Genomic DNA, 19,385 nt, shown 5'->3' on the forward strand with positions numbered 1-19,385 from the left:
GAAAATCTTGTAATTACAACGTAAAAAGGTAGCAAAGGAAAGCTAATATTACGCTTCAGAGTAAATGAACATTTTAAGCTGGGAATAAAAACTAAACCACGTTTACCATTTACAACTCCGCAGCTAATATCAAGGCTCAGTAAACATTCCATTTTGCTTACCCCTACCGACGTGGGTTGTTCGTCAACTTAATTTTACAACTCCGGAACACGTAAGCGTGATATTGTTAAATTCTGTATTATTATTTATTGCTAAGTTGCCTTATAGGGTGCTAGCTGTCGGCCGGGCCGGATCACGCTTTATTTCATAATGCGATCAACATTCCACGTAATGGAACCGCGCCGTTCCTCATTTGAAATTGGCGCGCGTTTTTTATTCTTTTTTTTTTCTACCATTAATGAATTTTATTGCCAATCACTTTTATTTATTCTCTACAACAAAATTAAATTCGCAATCATTCACACACGAGCTGGCAACTGATTATAAATATGTAAATTCAAATCATATACCACTGGAATTACATAAGTGATCTAAAATTAAAAACGTAATCAAATTATATTACTAATGTAAATTTTAGATGCGAATTTGAATAAAACGTGATTATTATAATGAGTTCAACGACTTCTTTACATATGCATATGTCAAAGGTATTTAAGACGATACGTTGTGATAGTCATACATAACCTATGACGACAATGGCTATCCCGCAAACTCTCATAGATGAAAACCATTAACTGACTTCACCCCAAAAAATGCAGGGTAACAATTGAAGGTTGAATACACACAAAAAGGTCATGAAATATGAACAAAGGAAACCGTTAGGGCGCCATATTGAGACAGGTCTAGTCCCAAGAAATAGTTAAATAGACACCTGATCGTGAGAAAGTAATAGAAAAGGGAATCTTAGGGGTCATACAAAAGGTGAATTGTAAATTCCCTGGCAAAGTCAACGGTTGGGCCAACCCTAGCCATGGATACGGGAACTTTTTACCCCATTGTCGTAAACCTAATTCTTGTGTGATATGTGTTTTTTTTTGTTTGAAATCTCGTGAGAATCTTAAATTAACGGTCAAGACTGCACTATGCAGTTTTATTATTCAAATTAAGAATGCGTGTTCTATTTTTGTATTTTTTAAATGTGGCTTTTATGGTATTTTATTTAAATGCACGTAATTTTGGTTGCCTTTTAATATTATGGATATATATTTTTTTATATTGCTACAGGTGGCCAAATGCCCCAAGATTCAGAATAAAATAAGGTTTTAAGTATAGAGCAACAAAACATGACATATAAAAGAAAAATTCTTGTCGTACTACTAAAACAGAACACAATTACGTACATACAACCTGCGTTCCATAAATAGCTTTGCTTATGAGAATTTTAAATACAAAATTAGTAGCGAGCTCCTCTACGTATTACTCTATAATCTGGTTAGTGTCTGCCGAGCCTGTTTCACTTACATACTTCATATATTTAACTAAGTTTCACAAGTAATTGCCTTACGGGCCGTTGCCGACGCAAATACGTAGAAATTATATTAATCCGTCCGTTCGTATCGGGGGTCTAAGTTTAGTACAGACTAAATATGGTGGCGGTGTTCGCTGCACGGGATGTGAACTTCGGCTAAAACTTAAGAAGTTTACTTAGTATGCTTCGTTGCCCATTAAAGTTCTTTGGTGGGAATTATGAAGGATATGTTATGTGTTTGGCTTTTTAGTTAAGTTTAAAAAGGTTTGAATTTTAGTCGTGTGTGTCTTTTTAAAAAGAGCTGTAATGGTTGTAAATAGATATTTTTTTAACAAATGACACGAATATTATAAATGTGAAAGTTTGTTTACTTGGATGTTTGTCCGTCATTTAATAAAATTACTTTATTCTGTTACCTTTTCTCAAATATAACATATTTGTTTAATACAGACAATAAATCCCAAGTACATTTATGTCCAAAAGTCACCTTTTTCTGAACTAAGTATAATAAATCTATCTCATGATATTCAAATTAATTTATGACTAAGAGGTATTCTCACACCAAAGTATGAAGAATTTCATCAAGGATAATTTCAAAAGCGATGCGTTAAAAGCCTCTATAATTGACAAAATGCCAACCGAATTTGGTGCTTAACATGAATTTATTTACACTGTGCCGCTTAAAATAAAGCCTAACGCGATATTCTGACAACTATTCGGCTATAAAACACTTTTTCTGAGTATCAGACACAACGCAAAATTAATTAATTAACATAATCCTCATGAATTATGTGATTACTAATTTTTTTCAGTGAAAATACTATAACACAACACCGTTTCAAATCTAGAACTCCGTAACCGTTTTTCGAACTAAAACAAAAGCAACCTGTTATTATCTTATGTTACAGATAGAGCATACAAATAACGTTCTTAATTCAAAGTTTTCTAATACATAGCGGCTATCGAGACACTGTGAAACAAAGCCCTTACTATCTAACATTTACGGAAGATACAAACAAAACCATATTTCGTAATGCTCATAAAAATCCACAGGCTTCAAAGATAGCCTCCGCCACGCCATTACGATCACCACAGCCTCTTACGAAAGGAATGAACGTAATTAATTTGATTAATTCGAAAAGGCGTCTCTGAGCCATAGCAGAGATGAGTAATGGCAAGTTTTCTCCTTTTTTCTCTCTCTCCCTCTCTCTCTCTACCATTATCTATGGGCTGTAGTATCCTTCTCGAAACTGACAAAAGATACTTGAAACATGGTGTTTTTTAATTTACAATTTATATATAAGTGTAAGTAAATGATTTTTAGAAAAAATGGTATTGAATCAACAGATGTATGAGGCGAAAAATGTGTCACTATCTTCAATGTAATATGATCTATGACAGTGACTCAAAACTCATCCAAAATTGTTCGGTCGTTTTTGAGTAAACAGACAGCAGATGTGGGTTTTGTCCCAGGCTCCTAATTTTTTCACAGAAGCACATGGATATTTAAATAAATTACACAAAAAATACATGTTTAATCACTCTACATTACCTACTGGTTCCATTTTAGGGTATATTGTTAGGTATTACCTGAAGAGGTACAATTGTATGGCACAATAGATGTGGCCTAAAAGGTACAGGTAGTTGTAAAGACAAAGATAACTCTACCGCTGTAAATGTAAACAAGCCATACAATTTAAAGGGTGAAATGTGTTACACAGATGCAAATATAAGATGGCCAATAGTAAAAGCTTCTTGGAACATAATCTTTGGTTTGTCATCGTGGGAATTACTGCTAACATTACTTCTTTACTTTTTTATAAGACATGTTATTTATTTATTCAATAATATAAATATTATTAAATATACAGTACAGTATGGAACGCCTTATCGCTTCGAATATTAAGTAACAATTACACAAATCATTGCTATAATATCATTGTCAGGCGTTAGCTGCGTACGAGAACAGAATACGGCGTGGAGCATAAACGTAATTAATATTATTATAATTATAACAATACACGTACATATAATTACACAGCTACTTGTGTTTTAGAGTATAATGAACGATGTTATTCACAGGCCTCCACATAGAACCGTGTAAGCTGAGCAATGAATAGAGTTATTTGAAAGAACTTTCTAGGCTGTTGTAACTTTTATGCAGCAGTTAAAAGAGTTACGTATAAAAAGCGGTTAAATAAGTGGGCAGTTTAAGGCGGGAAGCAACGCCGCAGGGAGAAACGAGTTTCAGAATGTAAACAACAATTCTTTTGATAGATCGCGCATCAAAGAGAAGTGTTCTTTAAAAGAAAATAAACTTACTGGACATGTTGATTTTGTGAAAGAGTTTTGTTTAAATGTGAACGCGTTCGGGTGAAGATTGTTTTGTTTTTCAGATAGTATTGTTAATTAAAACCTATAAATAGTTCGTAGTGTAGACTGACTACAATATAACTGACATTGTAGCTGATGCATAAGTTTTTAATATTTGGCTTCGTATAAAACTAGACAATAGTTCCAAATTCAATTCAGTAACAATGTGCGAATACACAAACGGAGCTTTATTCGTCTGCAGATTAAAAATAAAAATGAAAAAGTTCGCAACTGAATATTTCTGATATATTTGAGTTTGGAATGTAACCTTTTTTCAGAGCAGTACACATGCTAACTTTTAGACTAGCAGTGCACTAACTAGCTTTTAGGCAAATCCTAGAAGTTTGGGAAGTGAGTCCATGAGGGACTCGCTTTATTTACGTCGTTGTATGACAGAGAAGGACAAACATATTAATTCATTCAATCTCTTAATCTTTAAGCCATGTTTACTACCTATAACATTCATAATTAATCTATTACAACTATCCAAAGGTAAAGAAATGCTGTTAGTAATAAGCGAATCATTGTACTTTAGACCAACAATGATCCCATTTTATTTTGTATTGATAAAAAGTAATTCATTTCAACTATTGTCCGATTTATTCGTGGTTTATGAAACAACCCCACGTCTGACTTTCACCTGAGACTTTAATACTTTTAGAACTTCTGATTCTGTTAAGGGTGAGAACATAGTGATGAAGAGAAGCGTTAATTTATAGTTATTTTTTTCTTTAGGACAACAGTGACGCTTCTTTCCTTAAAAATATGTTTAGTACGAAGTAGTAAGTATAATCGAAATGAATTAGTTTCTTTACCTGTCGAGCTTTTGTCAAAAGTTTATCACAAAAAAAAAGCGAAATGCTATCTTTTCTTAGGGAAAAATTTCCATTCATAGGCACTTATGACAAATTCATCAACTAAAAAAAGACTTTTCTTACATAAAATTAAAATATACAGACTATTTAACCTAGTAAACGCCAAATTAAAATCACACAAAATACCTACCTAAACAATTATATCGTCACATGAACAAAACCGCGAAGCTTATCCCGAATTAGTCCAAAAATCGCTGTTCAAACGTCACTGTATCGTAGCCGATTCGCTTCGGATTTGCCATTCAGATTTCAGTTAGCTGTTCGGCCCGATTTGATTAATGGCTCTGGCAAATATCAGAACACACTTCGTTATGAGAGACGGAAATCCGTACGAAGCAAGTTTGTGAGGAGACTACTCGATTCCCAACTTGTTTTCGGCTAAAACTGATGTATGAACTATGAATTTTACTTGATCCTCTCTTTGTTATCAGTTTACGTTTCCATTTTGAGAGTCTGATGCTTTTAAGTGCTATTCCGAAGTTGAAATTGTAACTGATATTATTTAACAAAGGGTTGTGGTAATTTTTTGTTTTTTTTTGCTTCGAATGGTCTTTTTAATTGTGTTTTTTTTTATAAGTATGTTTCTTGAGCAAAACTATATTGAGAGACGTATGTATTTTAATCTACTATTACCAATATACTGTGGTATATTATTCATAGGCAATCGAATCGAGGCTGAAGATATATTATACATAGGCAATCGAATAATTAATAGTTAAAATAATTATATTTATAAATTATATTAAACCATATTACCTAATAATTTGTCAGATTAATAATTTTATTTTGTTAGAATTAAATTTAGGTTTAATTAAAAGCTACTCAGAAATATGATGCCCATTGTGGTTTACAATAAATATTTAAAACAGTAATAAATTGTTACCGTCATTAAATTGTTACATAAAATTATTTACCAACAAAGTTTCGTAAACGGTGTACTAAACACTATTAGTTATCTTGTTAGGATATAAGTAATCACAATTTACCGTACCTGAATTATTTTCATTAAATAATTCTAAACGGTCGTAATAGTATTTCACCAGCCGGTAAACTTATTACACGGCTAAATTATCATTCCGAGCAATGTACAGGAACATAAATTCAATAAACAGATATTTTAATTGCTTCCTGCTTCACTTCACACAATTTCTACTAGAAACAACTTTATCTCAAACAATTTAAAGTAAACCAAACAATACCTGATTAAAACAACAACATAAGACAATATAACACGATAAAATCAAGTTGGTCACGAAAGATAAACCAGTTGATTGGGCAATATATCTTTTCAATTTATGCGGGTTATAAAAACGTCGCGTCGTTTGGAGTTCCGTGACGTTTATTGAAGACCACCAATTGAAACTTTGATGACGTCATCGGCCTTGATGCCGGTTATATACATACATACATAATGTATTTTTATATTAATATTATGCGTAACGTGTTAAGGCGTGCTTAACCGATTAATTGAACATGTGTGCGGGAAGCAGGTGTTGTTATGTAATGTTCACGTTTTGTTTTATTGATTATTTCCGATATAACGCGTTATATTAGATGCCTATGTTCAGTAAAATATTAAATCATTCACCAAAAATTAACACACGAAAGATTTATCAAAAAAAAAATAACACGCGTATCCTACACAATATTCCAAAGAGCCGCACTAAACAAAAGCAGACACAAAAGTTTCAAAGACTCACCAAAGTAATCCAAATCCGTTCATTAAAGTCAGTCTTCTTCAATGAAACTAATGTTAAATTATTAATTAAAAAAAAAACACACAACCGTTAACAGCTAAATTTTAAAAACTAAGAACGCAAACTCACGTTCGGAAACACTAAACTAAAATACTTTTGGACACAATGACTAGAATTCAACCGTTAGCGGAGAGACAACCGCTCGCGTCGACTGCCGAATCATAACTGAATGTTGGGGTCAAGTTTTCGAAAAAAAAAGTCGTGCTGCAGGCAAAGGCACCCATACGTTACGGACGAGATCATTACAACAAAAAAGAACCCTAAATATTATCGTTCACAAAGAGAGTTCTCAAAGTTGCCATTGCATTTATTTTTCTATTGTTTATTTAGTCATTTACCTGCGAGCTTTCAACCGTAACTTTTAACTAGAACTAATTATTTTAGACCTTATTTAAATTATTTTTTAAGGTCTAATATTCAAATTCTAGACGTTTTTGGAATGAAAAATATTATTTAATTTATTTAATAATAATACAAGTGTAAAAGTATGAAAGGTTTTAATAACTACAGATAAGTCCATACTTACCTTATAATATTTTTTTGTTTTGTGAATGATTTTCCAACAAGTTCTCAAGGCAATCAGGCTCCGTTCATTGTACTCGAGTTTATTACATGGCAGATATTAAAAATTATATTATTAGAGAGAAAAAAAAGATGGAACTCGTTCCCGCAACAACGTAAACAATTTTCGAATACCTCTTTCCATTTTTTACGTGGCAATTAAAGATTTATAGGTATTTTTTACGTTTCACACTTTTTTTAGTTTTAATTGATGAGTATTGAAATTTTTAAGGACATGTCGTTAGTTGATTTAGAACAAGATGTTTTAAATGGAGATATGATGTAAGATTTTTAGGATTGAGTGATTTATTTCTATACTTAGCGTAGAGATAATCTTGTTTGGCGATATATTATCGATTTATTAGTTGATTTTATGAGATTCATTCTTCTCTAAAGTTTATTTGATTGACTCACTCAATTTTCTTATACTGAGGGATTTCTCGAAATAAATATTCTGAGGAAAGCACGACCCTAGTTAATGTGTATTTCCGAGCCTAGTACAAATTCTACCAAGGAAATTAGCGAGTCATAAATTATGTATGTAAATAAAACATGTCTTGATTCCCCTTTCTTAGATAGCAAAAGTTACGATTTTTAGACACAACACTTCATCATGTTAACAAACAAATCCCTAACAAAAGCTTAATAACGAATCATTAATTCACAACCGACGCCGAGGCGCAGACTTAGTTAATAATAAAAAGTTTGACATTCACAGCCTGTCGGATTCAAGTTTTGCAGCTGCCGTCCCTAAATGTGTACGCACGTATCGTGCATGTGTGCAAGGCACGCGCACGTATACGTGTGTGCGTTATAATTCGTAGGGGTGCAACGATAATTTATCGATTTTTTTCTCACTCGGAACATAAATTGATTTTTTATCGAGTAACGAACTTTTTTTGTTTTTAAATTAGTAATTTTGGCAACAACGGCTGGTGTGTGAAATTGTGTAAGTAATTTTATAAATAATTAAGGCGAGAGAGTAGGGGGATTAAATTTTATAGGCCTTTGTAGCATTGTTCGTAATGTAAGTGTTATTGTTCTAGCGTCGGTAATAGGAACCTTTTCCATTTGTTGTTAAAGACGGTGGAGGAATCGACTGCTTATCTTTTCGGCTTACTTTATTCCATTATCAAGTATCTATACGACTTCCAGTACTACAATACAATCTATAGGACTATCAATTTTGTAAATTGCTCATTGGGAACTTTGTTTACTATTTGTTTGTATGTTTTTGATATCAATCGAAATTTCGCAAATAGACATATAAAGGTTGTTGATTTGAAACGTTTTTTAAGCATTACGGTTTACAGGTATTTGAATTTTTATAGCGAATTAATTATCTACCTACGATTCTAATTTGTATGGTATTTAAATATAATATAATGTTTTAGCTTAGTATTTACACATACGTACATAGTGCATTAACCCCAAAAATATAGGTATTTTGGTCAGGAAAAAAATAATTTATGAAATTACCTACAGAAACGTCAATTTACTAATATACATATGATACAATGTACAACGTACTACTATATGCCTGTCTACCAGTTCCAGTTTTATCCCTGATGCTATATGACAAAGAAAACTTAAGGAACTTGGTGCCAAGTTGTTTTCTTCTTTTCCAAGAGAACACGACACTTGTAATTACTATTGTGGAAGTTCCTTCGTCGCATCATTATTTCAACTTGAGTCACTATTTTGCGGAAATGTGACTGAGTCAAGTTTTTTCGGGAATGGATTACAAACGATGTTTTTTGATTCCTAGATCTAGTTTAGTGACTAGTGAGGTCTAGGTATGGTATGTGTGGAATAAATTGACTGTGTATTGTGTATGTTTAAGGAAAATTAAATGGAAAAAGCGTGAATTAAAACTCTAATTAATTTGGTATTGTAGCTACGCTAGATTGGATGCTGAAGAACTTTGTGGTTTTACTAAGAAATTCTAGACTGAAATATGAAGTTGAATTGACATTATGTTTATCCTGGTTAGGAAAACAAGGCAATACTTAATGTTTAATGAAACAAGTATACAACCCTACGAATAAACCGCTAACAAACTGCATACAAAGTAAGTTATAAGCACATCTGTACACCTAAGAAATACATTACTTATTAACTCTTCAACGCAAATAAAAATCTTTAACGAGACAACCCAGCATCTTTTACGAGAAACCAGATGACAGCTGACAGATTGTATACTTCTTATTTTATACCCAAATAGGCAAAGGAATCTGGTACATCGTCCTTTAAAAAATACAGCTAAACAATGTACGAGTTTTAATTAAGCATATGCGGCAAAACAAGTTATGCGAAACACAAGTTTTAGACAAATTCATCTTTATTGACCAGTGTTAAGGTTGTTTTTGATTAACGATAGACAAATTGCCAACAATGTCGGCTACATATGCAAGTATCGTTCGTGGCATATAAAATTAACGCATTCATAGTATGTTGAGGCAGGCCGGATGCTAGCAAGTATAGGTATCGAAGGGTCAACAGACCGGTGACTGACCTCCGATGACAGACGCGTACTTGCGTAGGTATTGTTGATTGGAAAGGTTATTCGATTAGTGATTTCGCAAGTAAGGGTCGACAAACGCGCTGCGATTTTACATATTATTATTTTAGCCGGTAGACGGGCTGAGTCACCTGATCTAAAAACCCGACGTATACCTGCATAAGAGGGTTCGCAGACTTGTCAACCTTGAAGACATTCTTATTTAACGGACAATCTCTACACTACATTGTACTTGGCAACAGAAAAGTCGACTCACATCAAGTAAAGTTCAACTTCCTACTCGTATAAAAATAGAGAAGCAACAATAGTGTGTTCAGTCAGTCAAGATTTCTGATATTTTTATCGATGTATACTGTAAGCTATCAGTACTACAACATCGATATAATCGCGACAAACCACCGATGCAGTCGCGTTATTGAATCGATAAAAACGCGACGGTATCGCGATCATATTGCCATTGTAGGGCGTTGCCATTGATACAAATACAATAGAGCAGCCATTTTGTCAATTGACCTTGTGCAATGCAGCTGCGGTTGTAGCGACTGTGTCGCGTTCTGTGCAAAAAGTCGCCATGTGTGCAACGTGCAGTGTAGAGCCAGACACAGATTACTCAAGCGGCTCAATCTGGGAACTCGCATCTTAATTCCGTAAGGTGAAATATGTAGATACGCATGTCGCAAGTGGTAATGTAAGTGACTATTGAAACTAATGTCATACTATCTTGTTTGCGTTGTGAAACGAATTTGATTGCAGCCGTAATGTATACGTGTCTAATATAACATTTCAATTATGAGCGAATGCTCGACGAAATGTATGCATGTGCACAACCGGATCACGGTCACTGTTTAATTGACTTTGTTAGGCTAAATGGAAGCGTAGTGGTAGGCAAAAACCATAACTAAGTCGGACACAGCTGAGAAGCCTTGGCACTACACACGAGTCAAGTCCAGACCACAATAACTTCCTGGAGAAAGATTTAGGATCTAAGTCTGACGTTAGTAGTACATTTTACAAAGAACCTCCCAAGCCGCTCCACCGTCGAGGGTGATATTGAACCCCCCACTGGTGACTGGAAGGTCAACGCTCGGGTAAACGACCTGACCAGATGACTCCAACAGTTTTTTTTTAAGTCATATGATTCATACAGGCTATATAAATTATATTGAAAATGTTGATACAATGAATAAGCGCTCGCCGTTCGCAGGGTTGGCAAAAAATTCGGCTTAATTGGGGTAAGGTTAAAACGTCTAGATTCAAATGTGTTATTAATAAAGGATGTGGATCGATCACGCGATAAAAGAAGGTTATTACTAAAATATTACTTGGTTGAGCAAAAAATGTAGTTTAGCTGAGGTTGTCTGGTCGAAGATTGTGTTACTAAAACAATATCTTACGTTTTAAGAAAGGAATTTCGATGTTGTGGCAGCCCTAAGTGGGGTGTTGCGGTGTCAAGTTCGCGAAGGCAGCTAAAGTTTTTTACCCTAAAAGGATAAGGTTTGGCATTTGCATGCAGTTTTTGGTTTCAATAATCTGTGGTGCATTAGGTACTCCTTATAATGATGATTGATAGCTTCTTGTACCTACTTAAAATGCCAATCTTTTGTTCGCATCCGATGATTCATCTATTAAAAGCTGCCAAAATTGTAGATTGCATTCGCGTAGCTTATTGCAGCACTTAATAATTAGAATCTAGATTTAATGGAATAATTATATAGCTTAAAGGCTTTAGGAGTTAAGGGTCAATATCTAAGTGCTTTCAATTTTTGTCAGACCTTGACACTGATGATATTACATGGAGCTTGGGATGAGTGTCAGGGGTGAGTTTGGGGGCCTATCGTATGAGAGTTAATAGGATCGTCGAATTAACAATAAGTACGTACTCAGACGCTCAACCCTTCGAGGGTCACGATGAGGATTATGTACATAATAATCTTGTTTGTTTTAAAATATCAGTTTGTGTAAACATTGTAACTTTGGGCTTAGATAATCTTTTCATTGGTTATCTAGAGATTTCTTGGAAAGACTTATGTTATGTTAAAACATTATAATTTTATATTAAACACACAATATACTTAAAGGGGAGGAGCTCATACATACGGTAGAGGCCGCCCTAGACTGATATGTAGAGACTGGATTGGCGATATATTAAAGAAGGGCCAAACTAAAACTGCAGGAAAAGACTGATGACTGTTGATGAAGCGAAAGTATATGTAAGATTCGCAGCTATTGGCGTTCCATTGTCTCTGCCTTCCCCCATCAGACACAAGCGTGAGGTATTTTGAAACTCCTATACACATCAGTAGACTACAATAATAACTACATTAGTTGAAATCTACAAAAACCGAAAATCGTAAAACAAAAAGGCAAACGAACTTGTAGCTTCAACCAGCCACCAAGACGCAGTTTGTCTACGTCTGGAAACGTTCTAGATTCACCCATCCATTTCTAGATTTCGGTCTAACCTACCTATATAGGTATCTTGAGGGGGAAATTCGAAGATTTTCCAATGTTACAAGGAAATAGAGTCGGAGCGTCGAGTACAGTTAGCTGCGGAAATTTGTAGCGAAATTTCGGAAAATTAGATTGGTGAAAAATTATGCAGTGGTATTTTGGTGGTGGAAAAGAAATTGTGTAAATAGACGCGAAGTTGGTACAGTTTTTTTATAGCAGCTATGTCAAATTCAGGTTAGTAAAAAAAATATAGATTATACGTTATATGACTGTGATTTAGATCTTGAAAATATTTAACTACAATAAAAAAAGTAACTTACTAAAGTTTAGCTTGGGAAATTGGCTTTTTTATGTAATATGGATAGTTTAAACTATGAATGAAAGGCGACAGCACCAAAATTCAGACTATAACTTTATCAGAAGATACAAACAGCTTTGTTAGATTTTAAAAATCTTTGTCTGAAACAGTTACAAATTAAAAACAAAAATGTTTCAACAAGTTGTTCCTACTAATAACTAAAATTATTATCTAACAGTTAGCACTTCTTAAGGATGAGTTCTGTTCTCGTTAACTGTATTATATTCAAATAATCCAAAGCTAAGCTGTAGTTAATAGTATTAACTAGTGTCGGACAATGAATTACCAGGTTTAGTGATTAATCTTTTGGTATTATCTTTAATTAGATGGAAATCTTGTTAATTGGCTCGAAAAGGTTCGATCCTATAGTTAATCTCTAAATATGATATCAAGGTGAAATCACGCAGTTTTGATCTGTTTGTTTATTATTTAATGGTTGTTTATTGGGGAGTTTTATCACAAGTATTCAATTTATTATTGTAACTACTTAGGTATGTAAGTAATTAAAATATTCAAAACTTAAAATTCCTTAAAGAAAAAGAACCAATAAAACTAATTTTAATAAAATAAAATAAGTTTGGGGAGTATAATAAATATAAATATAAAATAAATAATTTATTGCACACACAGAAACGTAATATCCGTATTATATCTATGATTTACATATGGATGCTAAATATTTGTTATATTCTGTTAAAATATTAATTTACATATATTGTTTAATGGTTAGAATGATATTGTTAAACTTACTATTTTCGTTTGTTACTCTGTTTACAAATGAGAAACCACAATTTCCGATACATTTTGTATCTGTTATAAATTTTACACGAATGCTAATAGACGAATAAACAAATTGCATACGACTAAAATCAATATTTGCTATTTAACTGTAACCTACTAGTTGCCTATTTAATATAGAAAATATCATTTAAAATATGACTCATATATTTACAACAACTTAAATCAAAATACCTCTAAAGTCATTTTAAACGCCTATTTACAAAAACAAAAGACACCTAAAGCCCACCATTTTGATACGTTTTGTATCTGTCAGCAATTTTTGCAGCTAACTGTACAGGGTGCATCATAGATCAATCTTTTAAGACACTCGTGAACGGGTCTCTTAATGCTAGTAATAGGGATCTTAACTTCAGTATTAATGGCTCAAATAGATGTGATTAGAAGGGAATGTAAGCAAATAGAACTGAGTGTGTACTGAATTGAGTGTCGTACTCTAATGAGATTGGTATTTAGTTGGTTTAGATCATCAAGGGAATTTCATGCAACAGTTGTTATGTTGACAAATTATATTGGCATGTAATGAGAAGTTATTTATATAAGGATTTGTTTCTTAATGAGTTATTTACGCGGATCTCAAAAAGCCATCAGACCACTTCAGTAGGGCTGATGCCGACCCGGACTCCGTTTCGAAAAGCAGGAGTTGCAACCGGATGGTTTTTAGTCAGTAAGAGTCTGATACTCCTTCTCGCCTCGGACAAGGCAGAAGAAGAAATTGGGTGATTTTGCCTCCTTAAAAAAATCCTATACAAGATTAGTTATTTTATAATACAACAATCTAGATTCTAGATCAAGTAGTCAACCTCGACACTTGCAAGTGACACCGCGTGATGCAATATATCACGTTACTGATACAGATATGATGTGGTGGGTAACTCAACACGAAACGGAAGGACTTGTTGGCTGCAGCGGCCAGTCTTCGATGGCTTGATGAAAGTTTTATTTTATAAAATATAATATTATAACGTGATTTTATGATTTACTAGCTACTTCCGCGCGGTTTCACCCGCTCTGCTTGGCTCCTATTGGTCATAGCCTATGTTTTTAAAGCCTTCCTTGATAAATGCACTATCCAAATCAAAAAGAATTATTAAATTCGGACCAGTAGTTCCGGAGATTAGCGCGCTCAAACAAACAAATAAACAATCAAACAAACTAACTCTTCAGCTTTATAATATTACTATAGATGTAACTGCCATATAAAGAAAACATACACAAACAAACAAACAACAAAATAAGTACCATCTATGATCAATACAGTAATCTGTTGAGTCCAAAATACAGCAAACGACATATGAAAATTTTTACGTGTTTAAGTAAATAAGACACAGTACACATCGCATCGAAAATTAAAACCAATCGAATAAGTAAATACGAATCGAGTTATGTGCACGTCAAAACGTAATTTCGACACCAGCAATTTATACTACGCTAACTCACAAACATGCCAAGTTGCTTAAAATGTGTGTTTACATACGTCATAAAAAAATTGAGAAGAAATATGCAAAAATAAGAAAGTTACAAATCTTATAAAACGCTAAGTAAAGGTGCTTTTTGAAATCACGATTTATATTACGCCAACTATTATTAGCGGGGTGTGCGCGCGTATCACTTTGGTCAAAGTCCGTGCAACACTGCACTAACTCATAGTTAGCGTAGTTTAGTGCGTTCGTGTGTCTACTTGTTCGTTTGTAAAATGAACGACTTAGCGACTTTTACATAGTAAATACTTATGTGTTAACGTATTAATTGGTTTATTAATGGTACGTTGACTATTCTTTTTGTGAGTAAGTACATGTTCTTTATAAAATATTGAAATATGCATCAGATGATTGATGACACCTCCCGTACTACACTACGCTAACATAAGTTAGACGAAAATTAAAACCAATCGAATAAGTAAATACGAATCGAGTTATGTGCACGTCAAAACGTAATTTATTCCTTCACAATTATCGAATTGGATGTACTGTGTACGCAATTGAATTTAAATGCGAGTACTAGCGCAGACAGTACAATCGATGTTTGTGATCGATTTTAAAATTGTTATATCGGTTACGATTGATTGTGGACGTGAGTTTAGTACGATTAATCGGTATATCTTTAAAGTTGTTTTGTTGTGTGTATGTTTTACTAATGTTGAATCAGTAAGATTTTCCTCTGAGTCGAAAACAGTAACTTACAAAATTATTTTCATTTTTGGATCACTATCATATAAAACCTTCATATAAAACACAACACAACACAACACAATAACTTTGAATAATTTCGTAAATTCCTTTGTGTTCTAAAATCAGGACACAACTAATAAGCTAAGGAAAATTCTTACTTTAAACAGCTATAATTATAGCTACCTGAATTTGCGTGCTCCCTAACAAAGGAAACCTCCGGAACGGTAACAAAGAATCGAATAAATTTCACTTGATTGACAAAACAATTACTTAAATTAAACACAGCGTTCACGCAAGCCCGCATTGAATATAAATTCGTTACATAGATATAATTACTTCGCCAATCTTCTAAAACCAAAACTAATTCGAATTTGATATCCGACCGACCTTCAAGAATTTTGATGAAAATTTCTATAACGCAGATCTTATTGCTTTGTTCTTCGTATTATTATTTATTAATGACAGACCATTCGGTCTGGATACTAGAAAATATAAAGACATTATCCCGGCGCCAAACCGTAGACAACAAAGAACACAAAGGGATCGAAGATTCTTTATGTAATATTCAACCTTAGGATTAATAAATATATGAATGAAAATAACATCATAACAGAATCCTTAAACGATGACTCGAGAATGTTCGGCAAACATTTATTTACTTTATTCAGGGAGAAATCGAATTCGAATCCCCGTTGCATCGCCGGTATGTAAACAGGGAACCGCAACGATCGATATGGCGGGGTAAACACGGCGGTTGCCATGGCGACGCGCCGGGAGTTTCGTCACTTCCGCCCCGCAGGCCTCCCTTACCCCTTGAGCCGCCATGCCCCCCGTTGGGGCCGCTGTCCGCGACAGGCTTTGTGTCGTACCACAGGGACGATATAGCAAGTTAAATTGGTTCTGTCCTTGAATTAATGGTTATTCCGATGCAAGTCAGGACCTGCGCGAATAAAGAGATTTGACTATCAAAGCTTGGAGCAAAAATCTAATATGCAGTCGGGATTTGTGTTGTTTTTAGTTGGCAGACCATGTGCTATTGGTTTTCTGTTATACGGACATTGAGATCCGTTGATAGTATCAGTCTACGATTTGTTGTGTGGCTAGTTCTAACAAACGTACAACTGAAAAATAGCACTTTGAAGAATGTTTTATGCAATATCGAGTATTCAATAATGTCTAGAAACATTTCTCCTTCCTTCAGTCAAACAAAAAGTACGGTAACAAAATTGTTCGTGTGTATTCTTCCTTTTGGGAAGAGTTGTTTTACTGCTACGTATTGTCTGTCGCGTCACTCAATGCGTCGGCGAATTTTAAATTGTTTATTATGAACTGACGACCAATTATTTAAGCTGGGATAATTAGTCTTTTGTCATGGTATCGGCATTTGAACAAAATTGGCTGATGGGGACCGGAGCAAAGTTTATTCTGTGCAGATTTTTATGGACGAGACAAATGGCTTTTTGAGTAATTAAATGAGTAAAGCCAGCTGTACGCGGCGTGCTTTTACAAATGTCACATGAACAGGGGTTTTTTGGGAACCAGAGACTTTTTATGGCTAGTCAGAAACAGAGTAAAAGCAACATGGCGTTAATTATCGCATAAAACTGTGCTTGTACCTCTGTGGGGATGTGCAGAAGGGTAAATGTACAAGTATTTTCCGCTAGCTTCGTATCGTGTAGCCATGATCATATTTTTTTATTTTTTTACAATGTGCATTGCCGGTAGCATGGAAGAGGGCTTGTGTCTATTTAACCAGACTAATATGCGATAAACAACACTATAAGCAATCATATAAAGCCTCTATACTTTTAAGCATTTCTTCTTTTATTAGGAATATATTCAGGCATATTACTTGTAACTTTTTTCGTAAGATAATAGCTACAAGTAAATCCTAATGAAAGTGGGTGGTAATGCCCCATAAGTTACGCCTGGCTAAGGGTTGGTGACCGCAAAACAGCCCTCATCCTCAGGTAACGTTGTGGCCTGTCTCCGACTTGATTTAATGTGGCATAGACGTAGATATATAGCGAAACATAAAGCTAGGTTTTTTCTTGAAAGACTTAAGAAATACTTTTATTTTTATTAATTTGTATATCCGCTCAATTATTGAAATGAATTTTATTTATTTTGGTCTAGTTATCTATTATATAATAGATAACTAAATATTATTTTGGTATAGAAATCTAGATCTAACAGGAGATCTTAGATTAAGATGGGTTTTTAATATTATCTACTCTCAGAAATTTTGACCTTTTATTTTTAAGGTGAGGAAATCATCCAATGACTTCTCCCGCCCTGAGCAAGCGGAGTGTCAGACTCTTACTGCCAATAAACCACCCCGTTCCTAATTCTGCTTTTCGAGTCCGAGAACATGGGCGGCGGCGATTGCTTACCATCAGGTGATCCGTCGGCTCGTTTACCGGCTTATACCATAAAAAAGTCTAATTTAAATAAGAATTGAGAAATGTCAGAATATTTTAAAATATCATGCTTTTAATAAAGGCGTATTAATTATAATATTAGTCTGATATTTACGAAATCTTAGTGTTATATCATAAAGGCTTCGCTGTTGAGGCTGGTCAAGTAACTAATTAATATTTAATGGATTAAGAAATAAATTATAATAATTGATAACTGGTAAATATCACAGTTTTATTTATCGTTGTATTTTGTTATTTATTATTATGATAACATTTTAATTTAGTCGATACGTCAAATAGTACTATTGTTATTATAGCGCCGACGTATTGAACAATTACTATGAAATAAGATTTATCTCGGAAAACATTCGCTAACCAACTTCTGGACTATAAATACAAGGTCCTAAGGAAAACTACGTGAGGTGCAAGGAAATAACTTATTAGTAATAATAAGAATAAACGTACAGACTCAATTACTCATGTTTTAATAGAACTTTATGTAATAACTTCTACAATTTTGGATAGCCCTGTAAGGTACGAGTTTTATATACGGTATTTCTGAATCAATAGTCTACGCGACCAAGTGAAGTAGGCATAGGTAGTAGACATATAAGAATCGGATTCCGTACAATTTATCATACAAAGTACCTACAAGTTTCATAGTAGGCACCTCTTCATCTATAGTACTGTAGATTCAGCTCACAACGCACACCGGTACTTACCTGTAACAAAAATACAAACAAATTAACATACAAACAACAATATAAAAATGAAACCATCTACACATATTCTACGTAGTACAAGAAAATCTTTAAATACGTATATCTGCTATAGTACATACAAAAGCACATTGAGGAAGACATATAGGCCAGTATCTACCAACAATACCGTTCACATTTATCGGATTTGAGCCAAGGAGAACAATAACCAATATCTTCGGATTAAACTGAGGCCCAATTTTCGGACCTCATAGGTATTGTAAAGAAAGAGGGAAACCTCCCGAGAAATCCATAATCATAACAAAATAGAAGCCATGTTATTTTAGTTCAATACGAATGGGGCGAAATTCAAACAGAAATTGCCCAACCCCTTGAAAACAAAGCCGTCCGTTGGGAGTATGGGACCTTTATTTCTCTTGCAGGGGTCCGATAGACCCATCAGATAAGAGTGGGTTAAAAAGGTTTATAATTTCAAGTATAAAGTGCTTTTAAGATAATAAAGTACTATGTGTATTGGACAGATTAGTCTAATGTGAGTAGGCATTATATAAACAGGAGAATTAATTTTAATGAGGCTAATTTTTGTGGGGGAAATTAAAGCTGTTGGATGTGTGGAGATCTGGAGATTTGGCGGGTGATTAGTGATTAGTATAGCCCCGGAATATAAAATATGTTTAAAACAGATTGTATCGCTGGATAAATGATTGCAAGGATGATTTAACTGAAAGATATGGGATAAGCTTTTTTTGAGGGAGGTAAATAATCATTCAATTACTTCTCCCGACTTCGGTGAGATGAGAGGGAGTGTCAGACTCTTACTAACTAAAAACCACACCATTCTTAAGCCTGCTTTGAGCCGGAGCCCCGGTCACCCGTTGTGTAGTCTGCCGCTCCAGATGGGTTAGGTTTTATA

The 19,385-nt window shown here is 34.1% G+C and overlaps 1 non-coding gene across 2 annotated transcripts in view; it reads right to left on the reverse strand.

Moving 5' to 3' along the window:
• The window catches only part of LOC118271273 (uncharacterized), a 94,473-nt gene that overhangs the window by 8,265 nt on the left and 66,823 nt on the right, over positions 1-19,385 (reverse strand). The window contains exon 4 of one of the 2 annotated variants that reach the window (XR_007705612.1): positions 18,304-18,475. The exons of the other annotated variant lie outside the window; for it this stretch is intronic. This is a non-coding gene — a transcript (uncharacterized LOC118271273). Of the gene's footprint in view, positions 1-18,303; positions 18,476-19,385 lie in introns of those variants that run through there. 2 annotated transcript variants of the gene reach the window in all.

Source organism: Spodoptera frugiperda, chromosome 9 (assembly GCF_023101765.2).
Source record: "Spodoptera frugiperda isolate SF20-4 chromosome 9, AGI-APGP_CSIRO_Sfru_2.0, whole genome shotgun sequence".
Classification (NCBI taxonomy): Eukaryota; Metazoa; Arthropoda; class Insecta; order Lepidoptera; family Noctuidae; genus Spodoptera; species Spodoptera frugiperda.